Consider the following 12,095-nt stretch of genomic DNA (forward strand, 5'->3'; position numbering starts at 1 on the left):
CCCAAAGTCATCATACCTGTTCATTTATATTTTATTTCAGTTTTCAAATCCTCACATAGACCCACTTAAAGAAATGTTTATCTGGATGTTACAATTTTGAAGATAGTCAGAACTCACACAAACACACAACTGAAATATTTGGAGCTTCAGAAAAGTTCCTCTTGAGCTTTCCTCTTCTGCAGCACTCTTTCCATACAATCTCAGATAAGTCAGCTAGAGTTGAATTCATCTCGTCTAACTTCTATAATCTAATTTCAAGCTGATCAGCCAACCTCCTTCTGAAATAAAAAGAACAAAGCACCCTGAAGGACTAATTGTCCTTGTAAAACAGGTTAAACACTTGTAAAAGAGGTTTTTGTATCAAGAGATGTATTTAAGCTCCAAAATTTGTAAAAGATCTCTCTCTTGGTGATAGAATTCAACTAACTTAATCTATACAGTTAGTTCATATGTAACACAAACCTCACCCATATAAAAAGGTGTTTACATAAAGATAAGATTTCTCCATGCCTTTGAGAGTTAGCCATCTAAGTCCCCTATAAATTCCCATCTGAACTGTTAGGTGACTAATTGCTTTGTCTTGTTGTCCTGACCATCACATTACCATCATTATTCCTGAAATACACAGTGGAAGTATTAGCACTTGCCTATCTCAAAGGAATCTCTATTGTGAAGATAAACGAATTGTTTGTGAGGTGATCAAACTCCATGATCATAGAATCATAGAATCATAGAATAGTTAGGGTTGGAAAGGACCTTACGATTATCAAGTTCCAACCCCCCTGCCATGGCCAGGGACACCTCACACTAAACCATATCACCCAAGGCCTCCTCAAACTTGGTCTTGAACACTGCCAGGGATGGAGCATTCACAACCTCCCTGGGCAACCTATTCCAGTGCCTCACCACCCTAACAGGAAAGAATTTCCTCATTATATCCTTCTAAACTTCCCCTGTTTTAACCCGTTACCCCTTGTCCTATCACTACAGTCCCTAATGAAGAGTCCCTCCCCAGCATCCCTCTGGGCCCCTTCAGATACTGGAAGGCTGCTATGAAGTCTCCACGCAGCCTTCTCTTCTCCAGGCTGAACAGCACCAACTTTCTCAGTCTGTCTTCATACAGGAGGTGCTCCAGTCTGCTGATCATCCTTGTGGCCCTCCTCTGGACTTGTTCCAAAACTTCCATGTCCTTTTTCTGTTGAGGACACCACAACTGCACACAGTACTCTAGGTGAGGTCACCTGAGAGCAGAGTAGAGGGGCAGGATCACCTCCTTCAACCTGCTGGTCACGCTCCTTTTGATGCAGCCCAGGATACAGTTGGCTTTCTGGGCTGCAAGCACACACTGCCTGCTCATGTTCATTTTCTCATCAACCAGCACCCCTGAGTCATTCTCCGCAGGGCTGCTCTGAATCTCTTCTCTGCCCAACCTGTAGCTGTGCCTGGGACTGCTCCAACCCAGCTGGAGAACATTGCACTTGGCATGGTTAAACCTCATGACGCTGGCATCAGCCCACCTCACAGACGTGTCAAGGTCCCTCTGGATGGCATTCCTTCCCTCCAGCGTATCAACTGAGCCACACAGCTTGGTGTCATCGGCAAACTTGCTGAGGGTGCACTCAATCCCTCTGCCCATGTCACCGACAAAGATGTTGAACAAGACTGGTCCCAACTCCAATACCTGAGGGACACCGCTTGTTACTGGTCTCCAGCTGGACATTGAGCCATTGACCACAACTCTTTGCGTGCAGCCAGCCACCCAGTTCTTTATCCAGTGAGTGCTCCACCTATCAAATTGATGTCGCCCCAATTTAGAGACAAGGATGTCATGTGGGACAGTATTGAAAGCTTTGCACAAGTCCAGGTGGATGACATCAACTGCTCTACCCCTGTCCATCAGTTCCGTAGTTCCATCATGGAAGGCCACCAAATTGGTCAGGCAGGATTTCCCCTTAGTGAAGCCATGCTGGCTGTCACCAAGCACCTTGTTGATTTTCATGTGCCTTAGCATGCCTTCCAGGAGAATCTGCTCCAAGATTTTGCCAGGCACAGACGGGTCTGTAATTCCCCGGGTCATCCATTTTCCCCTTCTTGAAAATAGGGGTTATATTTCCCTTTTCCCAGTCATCAGGAACTTTACCTGACTGCCATGATTTCTCAAATATGATGGCCAGCGGCTTAGCAACTTCATTTGCCAGCTCCTTCAGGACCCATGGATGGATTTCATCAGGACCCATGGACTTGTGTACATTTAGGTTCTTAAGATGGTCTCAGACCAGATCCTCTCCTGCAGTGGGTCCAAGGTCTTCATTCTCTCAGTCCCTGCATCTGCCTTCAAGACTTGGGTGGTTTGGTCAGAGCCTTTGCCAGTGAAGACCCAGGCAAAGAAGTCATTCAGAACCTCAGCCTTCTCCAAATCCTGTGTAGCCAGTTCTCCCGAGAGCTTCCTGAGGGGGGTTTACGTTGTCCATAATCTGTTTTTTATTTGCTATGTACCTGTAGAATCCCTTCCTTTTATCCTTAATATCCCTAGCCAAGTTTAATTCTAACTGGGCCTTAGCTTTCCTAACGTTGTCCCTAGCTTCCCGGACAACATCCCTGTACACTTCCCAGGCCGCCTGTCTTTGCTTCCACTCTTTGTAAGCCTCTTTTTTCTTTTGACTTTTCTTCAGCAGCTCCTTGTCCACCCATGGAAGTCTGCTGCCCCTTCTGCTGCACTTTCTTCTCATTGGGATGCAACACTCCTGAGCTTGTAGCAGGTGATCCTTGAATATCAACCAACAGTCTTGGGCCCCTCTGCCCTCTAGGGAGAGAGAGACCACATAAATGTAAAGACTTTTTGTTTTATGTTTGAAAACTACATCGTGCACAGTGGGAGCTCCTGAAGAATAAAAATAACAGCAGTAACAATAACTTTTCTAGTCCTTTTTTAAGAGCTGTTTCCATAGTATAAGTAAGGAATGACTAAAAATGTCACAATTTAATGGCATTATTACAATAAACCAATGCTAAACATGGGATTAGTGTATTGATGCAGAACCAAGGGCTATTATATACCATGTTCATATATACTATACAAAAAAAAAAAAAAAAAAAAATGGTGGTCAGAACAAAGCTGGAGTGATTTTAAAATCCTGAGCTATTTGAGACAGTTACATCAGTAACAATAACATTAGAGTTTTCAGAATTCACCACAATCCTGCAAGGTTTATTGTTTCACCACATGCTGCAGAGTTTATTAGAGTGAAATGTACAAACATAACGGAATTGAATTGAATTGAATATACAAGGCTGGATAGAACCTTGAGGGCATTCCAAATATTCACACACTGAGAAACCAGAGAAAAGGAATATAAGGATAAACGAAATGTAGCAAATGGAAGTAAGCATCAGAAAACTGAAGAGAAAAAACTGGAGGAAATAAAGCTGGTAGGTTAGCAGGATGTTTTGGGGTTTTCTTCTCATCCTCTTTCCCTGCTCTTTCACTATCTAGGTGGATTTTAGAGGCATTTCTCTTACCAGAGAGGGACTACATAAGCAAGACTAAAATATCAAAGCAGCCCACAACTATAAATTCATCTGCTGACCACTTTCTACCTGAGCTCACTGAAGTACATAAAATCTCCTTAAAAAACAGATCTGGCAAAGGATATAGCTGGCAAAGGATATAGCTTTGGGGGATAAAGTATTTGAATGGAAATACCTAGAAGTTTTACAGATACTTAGACTCAGTAGGGTGTACTCAGGTGACTGGCTCAGTCATCACAGTCTCACAGTCCTGCTCAGATAAATTGTTCTGTGGTCCTTTCTCTGACAGAGGTTGGTACCAGTTGCACCAGAAAGTTCTGAGGTAGCTTCTCAGCGAGTAAAACTTTATACTACCACACAATAATTAAATTCTGTCTTATATCTTAAAATGTTAAGTTGATGGCCGTTTTGTACTAAAGGACTATTTCTGCCATGGAAAGCAATCTTCAGTTTATCAAATCCCAGAATTCTGAATTGGGGATTAGAAAAAAAAAAGAAAAGTTAGAAGGTTGCATTAGAGAACACCTAGCTGCTTGTGTGTCTAGATCTAATGCTCAAGTGAAGTAAAACCTCAGGTTACAAAGGCTAGGGCTAAGAAGGGTTTTCTTTTTTTTTCTTTGCATTTTTCTTGAGAGAAAGGAATTGGTCGAAACTTATCTAATATCTACTGTCATTGGTCAAAATTCCAGTGTAATGACATTGCCTGTCTCTTAGTAAGGGGTCACTTTTTCCATAGAGGGGATTCCTAGTCACCAATAGCTACTAACCAATGTGTTTTTCTTGGTCTTGGAGGATATCATTGCTATGCAAATGGAAATTAGGTTGGAGGCTGGTTTTTGTTTTACTCTTTTTCCCTCTCACAATATAACCAGAAGTTCAGAAGGCAAAGTCTTGAAGAAAATCACTTGCTATGCCATGAGTGAAGCAACATCATCCCAGTAAAGCCTTGCATTGCAAATCTACAACAGTTAAAACTTATTCAGAGTAGCTAATGGCTACTATAAAAAGAGGGGAACAGTGGTAATTTGGAAAGCCTGCAGCTTTCAGCACACAGTGACTCAAGCTTGATCAATCTAGTTCTGGGCCAGGGGAGGGATAAGAAGAGTAGCTGTTTTTGCAGCAGTGGTGTCTGGGATTTGTGACATGTTTCCAATAAGTAATAAAACTGCTGCAGGCTGCATTGCAGAGCTGCTGAATGCGGGTCACATTCTATCTACAAGTAATAATTTGGCCACCTACAAATTAAATATTTATTTTGTTAAAGCCAGTTTCTTGCCATTTCCACTTTGGTTTCTGAGGGTTCTTTTGATGGTATTAACGCCATAAGCAGAACTAAATATCTGCAGAATTATAGCAAGTTTCTCTATAACATTTCACTTGAATCTTACTTCAACAGATTAAAAGGTTTTTCATCTTTGCAGTTTTAAGTAGTATTTTCCACAGTAACAGGGGGAGGCCACATCTCTGCTAGTCAGTTTGCTGACTGTTTTAATGCTTTGTAATTTTGTAATGTTCTCCCCTAAGGCTGTTTAAGAGTGATGCACAATCCCTGTTCCAATGCCTGATGTTAGTTGTCCAAGACAATGTGTTGATTCTTGACTTTTTTCTTTCTTCCACTTAGCTCATTGAAGATAAAGGGAGATTGTGCTCTTACTGTCAGGGGATCCTGGGCTTTTAAGACAAGTTATTTTTTTACATTTTTATTTAGGAAGCTTCTCCTAATATTAAGAAGTAAGTCCCCTCAAAAGAAAGAAAGAGTAATGACAGATAAAAGAATAACTGGTGTCACAGTTTTTGCTGCTCTATACACAGAGTCTCTTTTTCATGGCAAAAAAAATGCCTAGGATGAACTTGCTTTTCCAGTATGTATTATGCAATCACTGTTTAACTATTTTATTGCTATTTACTATTGTATTGCTTAACTTTATCGATGTGTAACTGAAGTTCTGTAGAGACAGATGTGCATATCATCAAGGTACCAAAATGACTCTGAGTTTGTTGCTTTCCAATGACAATATCAAACCTATTGACATTTTTGTTATTCACCAAAGAAAGAAGAAGCTGGAAAAAACTGTTAGCCTATTTTTATTGGATAAACTGATACTGTAATACCATTGAAATGTCTATACCAAGTACTCTGTGTTTAACATGATGAGGCAGAAAGGCCTGTTTTTCTTTCCTGGGTCTCCAACAGCATAAAAGTTCTTTGGATTGACTGGCTTTTTCTTCAAGTTTAAAAAAAATTACTGAAGAGAAAGGTAGATTATATAGATGCAAGGTCTTTCTTAGCTGGCCAGGCAAAAGTTAAGTCTGGAACTGCATATGTGCAAAAGAACAGTGATGTGTCCTAATGTATGCTACTGAAAGGTGTGTGCATACCTTTGGTATCATCTTGTTAGCATGCTGGTGTAGCCCTGTGACATCAGCTTATAGATGGTTCACATCTAATCAGATTGCAGTATGATGTTGTAGTTTAACCCCATCCAGCAGCTAAGCAACACACAACCACTTGCTCATTCCCCCCAGTTTGGAGAACCTCCTATCCTTACTTGATGGCGCAGTGTCAGAAGCACAAAAAGCTTGACTTAGCAAACAGTGCTCAGCAGTATCTGAAACATCCCTGTACTATCAACACAAATCCAAAACATAGCCCCATACCAGCTAGTATGAAGAAAATTAACTCTCCCAGCCAAAACTAGCACATGTGACTAGAGAAACATCTGTGTACTGAGATCACAGTTGCACAGTTGCAGACAGGCCGAAGACTCAGAAAGAGAGAAAAGAAAAAAAAAAGGGAAAGAGTCTGCTAGTCTGGAAACTGAGGCAAAAGCCAGGAAGCAGCTAACAAGCTTGATGCATACACAAAAAAGACACACATCAGGAAGCTCTTTCTGGGTAATGTAGAGTTTAAGAACTTTAGACTGTATCCATCCTTAATACAAATGACGCACCAGGAAAGGCTCAACACTAAGAACACAACACTGACAAAACATTTTGGCTGGCATGATATTCCTGCCTGGGAGGAGAAACCTGCCCTGGTGGAAGTCAGCCAGTGTCCAGCTGAGAGGGAACCACCAGCGAAAGGGAGAACTTCTGGTTCCACGTACACCCACATTGTCACAGGCATTTTCAGATTTGCCATGCTTGGCTTGCTAACATTTTTTTTTTACATGGGTAACACACTGGCAACTGAAATCCTGAAATGCAGAAAAGGTCAAAAGGTAGCTGCAGAAACAGCCAGTTAGGGACTGGAAAAAAGACTACTTTCCCTACTGAATGGATAAAATGTCTTGACTACCATTAGAAGCTAAGACACTTTTGTCCTCATAGGTGTGTCTTAAAGTAATAAATGTGAGAATGACTTTTTATGCTAAGACTAGGGATCCAGTACAATCAACAATATCTTTCAGTCATATGTAGATACAATCACAGCACAAAGGAATGTAATTCTGCATCCTCTGCTCCACATTATCTCAGTTCTGTCTCCATTCCTTCAGGCTCCTTGTTAGTAGGACCCTATAGTCCAGAACAATCTGTGCACTTAAACTGTTTCTTCCTACTTCTATCCAGTCAATAAATATGACTGTGAATGATCACTTAATAGAGATCCTCATTCAGTTCAGAAAAAGTCATCTAAGTCTGTTTGCTTTAGGGGTCTGATTATTTTCTCAGACTTTGTTTCATCCTGCCTCAAGCACCACTGCATTATCTGTTTTTCAATGAATTTGAAACCCAGCTCAATGAGCTTTTGCAACACCTAAGGATAGATTTTGGTGGTTTTCATCATGGAGACAACCTCCCTGGACTATATTATTATTTGGATCCTGAAGAAGGGCCATCCTGCTGGTCTCAAGCCTTTGCTTGCTTGAAATTAGTTCCTAAAATCAACAGAGTAAGAAGCATGGTGCTGAAAGAAGGAGTTAGAGATATCCTGCAATAATTACCAGGGTGGGTGCTGGCACTGAATCCTTAGGGCAATGCATCCTGATTAAGAAATCTACTAAGGCACTTTTTATACAACCAGAGAATTCCATGCAAGGTTTGTACATGGAGTATAGCACAGCAATGAAATAGATCTGCAATGTCTGCACCTTGTCTTACACAATTTGAAAAATAAGTATAAACCACAACAATGCAGCCAGAAATTACTCATGAATGCTACCATGAGATGCTTACCACCAAGAATGGAATTTGCAGTGAATCATAACAGTTTTAGCTGACAGTAATGGTGTTAAGGCTCTATAAAGGAGTTATTTGTTTTTCTGGCAGTTGAAATATGTACCACGCAATATATACATAATGATTTTTTACTTACCAGCTAAAGCAGTGATAGTAAGTGTTACAAAGAGTTTACTGTGTCATGCTCTGCTTGAAATTTAGTGCAGTACTAGAAACAGCATGATTAGTTGTGCATGCATCTATCTATGCATCTGTATGTGTTATTTTGATAGTTTTGTAATGTGCATATGTTTTGCACATGTGTATTCAGGTTCTGCTTCAGCGAATTGCCAGCCGAAATTTCTGATAGCCTGATTCAGTGTCGCCTATGGTCCTAACCTGCCCTGGACTGATGAAAGGTTAGACAATTTGCTCTCAAATGATTACCACAGTGAAGAAGAGATTTCAAGGATGGCAGTTGTGGTCTCTGTTCAGTGCTGGAGGGTTTTTTTTAAGTCAAATCTCTTGTTTCACCAATTTAAGGTCTGACTTTGAAAAAGCCAAGCAGCAGGGACAAAAAATGGGAAACCTTAGGCCCTGTTTCCTACGGGATGCATATTACCATTATTGACCTACTCAAGGAGAAGTAGCAGTTGGGGGTGGGGTTGCACACAGTGTTCCCTGGTATGCTTTAACTTCAGCTACAAGGACTCCTCTCCAGTTATCAGTGTTTGTACCTAGCAGAGCTTTGACTTTCATGTTTCCTTTTCAGTACAGGTCAGACAGTCAATGCAGCAACACTGTTCCTCTTCAAACACTTCAGTTTTGTAGGGTACCACTGTTACTACAATCATATTCCCTGTAATTTTCAATTCAGCTTTGGATTTGTTCCAGCATCGCCTTTAGTAAATTGATTTTTAAGAGCAAGTAGCTTACATTGTCCATGTTTCTTCAGAAACTCTTACTTTGGCAACTTCAAAAAGTTATAGTGAAGAGAGACAAACTACTCTGAATCCTTGTAGAGGTATAGAATCATCTAACATTTATTCTTTTGGGTGGTATTAAATCTCTGATGCTGTTGCACTTACACACACATACACACACACACACACACGTACACACACACATACCCCCTTTCTTTCCAGTTAAGTGTACTTTACAACTTCCTTCCTTACAGAATCTTGTTATCAACTGTAGGAACTGTCTTAATATTCATACTACTTTTTCTAGCCACCTGTTTTCATCAGCCTCTCTTCACTGTCATCACTTTCACTTCTGTATTTGGCTACTTACTCTTTGATCCCTTATTTGGTTTTATAAATATTCTTTCTCTGATATTTTGTCTTTGTTCTGTATGAAAGATAGCTCCTTTTCAGCACCATTCTTCCAGCATTTACTATCACACCATATATCTCCAATTTTCTACCAGCTGTAATTTTTCCTTTATAGTTGCCATCTTTCTTTAACAGCATAGTCTCTTTCTTAACTGGAACTAGATTATCTTAAGGTCCTTTCCATGATTCTAACCTTAACCTATTTTTTGTAGTAAAACTGAAAAGTGTAGAGGTGAAAACATACAGAGGATGACCATCTTTTTCTATTTGACTGAATATCAAATCATAAATATTAGTATTCACTTCACACTTAATACTCAGCCCTTCAGCCCACACTGCCAGCTCATATTCATTTTCTCATCAACCAACACCCCCAAGTCCTTCTCCGCAGGGCTGCTCTGAATCTCTTCTCTGCCCAACCTGTAGCTGTGCCTGGGATTGCTCCAACCTCAGTGGAGGACCTTGCACTTGTCATGGTTAAACTTCATAAGGTTGGCATCAGCCCACCTCACAGACCTGTCAAGGTCCCTCTGGATGGCATTCATTCCCTCCAGCATATCAACAGAACCACACAGCTTGGTGTCATCGGCAAACTTGCTGAAGGTGCACTCAATCCCAATGCCCATGCTGTGAGGCATTCATGGATTCATGTTTCGCCAGTAAGAAGTGGAGTGGAATGTCTAGCACAGCCACAAACAGATCTCCATGATAAAATCCATCCTTTGATAGGGATACATGTCTGCAACAAGCAAAAAAAAAGCCAGGTATTAATACTGTATTAATTAATGTCATAACATTGCCTTTTGATATTTGGAAGGGTGAACATATTCTTCCTGGAGAGAGGAAGAAGGAGGGGAAGTGGGAAAGCGGCTGCGTGGTTCTGGGCTTAAAGTACGACAGAATGGAAAATTACAAAAACACAGAAAGTGGCTAGAGTTCCAAGAGTAAGAGTTTCCAGCCAACATAAAGCTCTCCTCTACTAAAAACACATGATCAGCACATGTGATAAGGACTTTTCTTGTCAACATTATTTTGCTTCTTCCTTTCCAGAGTGATCCTGTCAGCAGTACTCCTTGTGGAAGAATACAAGTTTTATCTTTCAGCAACCTATAGGATCAAAAATCTGAGATAGACCACCACTTTGCTTCTCTTTCCACCAAAAACACCCCTTGATGATAACAGCAGAGAGGGAAGCCCACCCACTGCAGTCTGTGAAATGTGAATCTAAAATGCTTCACTAAATTGTTCAGTGGTATTTGACAGAGATAAGGCGAGGACAAGGGGCACCTGTGGTTTCCGTTCCTATAGCTAAGTCTAGTTTGATGCTATTCACAGGTCATTCTTTGTATGACTGACAATGAATTTTAAATTCCTATTGAGCTAAAATCTTGACATTTAGTACATTCATTCTTTATGAGGTGCTGAGGAAAAAGAAAATCTTCCAATTGAATTTTGACTTTTCCATTGCAGGTTCCTAAAAGGTCACTGGCCTTTTTTATTAGCTGCAACCATTGTCAAATCTTTGTACTAGAGGGTAACAGTTAACAGGAGGGAGGTTTTTAAGAGACCTGTGAGGAGTAAGGAGTCACATCATCACTATAATTCAATATTATATTCATTTTTTTGGCACTAAAGTTTGTTACATCTCTCATTTACAGCAAGAAAATAATACAGAGTTAAAGGTATAAAATTTTAGGCCCAAATGTATATTTTTGTCATCTATACAGATACTCAGATTAAATTAAAAATTATCTATTCATCATACCCAGATGATGTGGGGATTCTTCTCCACATGAGCAGGTATTAGACTAACAAATGTACAGTCTTACATTGTGTGTGCTATTTCTATAACCTTCAAAACAAATATGAAAAATGTTTATAAGAACTGTAATACCAAATTAAAATCACTAGGTGATGCTGAGCATTTCACTGTGTTGCAATTTCTGTTTCCCAGAGCACTATAAGGAAAAATACTGAAGAATGCTCTTGAGTACTGGAGCTCACCAGGACTAAAAGCAAGAAGGTACAAATGCTAATTCTGATAACCGTGGTAAGAACAAACAATGCCGTAACATACATATTTTACAGAATTAAAGGATCGTGGAACATCTGACACTGAAAGGCACTCATCTCTACCTGGAGATTATCTAGTCCATCCTTTCTCCTCAAGGCAGGGTGAACTGGAGCAGGCTGTCTTTAGCACCTCCATTAAGTATTTGCACACAGGAACAAGTTTTACCTAAGCACTCCCTTTTCCAGACTGAACAGCCACAGCTCTCAATCTCTCACCATATGTCAGAGACTCCAGTCCCTTCATCATCTTTTTGGTCCTTTGCTTCAGTATATATCTCTGGGGGCCCAGAACTGGACTCAGCACTCTAAAAGTGTCTCACCAATGCTCAGCAGAAGGGAAGGATCACCTCCCTCAAACTGCTGGCCATGGTCTGTCTAATGCAGCCCAGGATGATGTTTGTTTTTTTTCGCTGCAAGGGTACTTTGCTGCACATGGTCAACTTGTACACCAGCATCCTAAGACCCTGTGGGTCTTGTGTTGTCCAGCATTTTCTTACTTGATTGGAAGTCATCTCCCAATTAAAATTTAAAGTTCTCAGCAAGTTAGCCAGCCTTTTGCTGAAGATACTTCTGACTCAATTTATCAGATGTGTCCCATCTCTTCCTAGTAGTTCTTGATCCTGAGAAAGGATCCAATGGTTATAAAAGTTACATCTCTGTTGTTGACACTAGAAGAAAACCACCTGTTAATCCACAGGATTCATCCACTTCAGCCAGCAGGATTCAGAAAAAAAAACCCTAACCATCTGGGACTCCAGCCTCCGTGCCATCCACCCTCATCCCCAGAGTCATCTGCCCTAGAAGAGCTAGGTAGAATATGTGCAATGTTTATAAAAGTTGAATAAGCATCCAGTAGAAAATGTCTAGGGACTGTAAGTAAAAAGAATATGATTATTGACAATGCTGGCTTGTATGCATATAGATATTTCCTGGCATAGATAGTACTGAACTAAATATTCTGCCATACTTCTATCAGTCTTAGCTCCCATGTGGGCATCTTGT

Source organism: Pezoporus occidentalis, unplaced genomic scaffold (genome assembly GCF_034315485.1).
Source record: "Pezoporus occidentalis ecotype Australia unplaced genomic scaffold, CSIRO_AGI_Poc_V1 ctg5, whole genome shotgun sequence".
Taxonomy (NCBI): domain Eukaryota; kingdom Metazoa; phylum Chordata; class Aves; order Psittaciformes; family Psittacidae; genus Pezoporus; species Pezoporus occidentalis.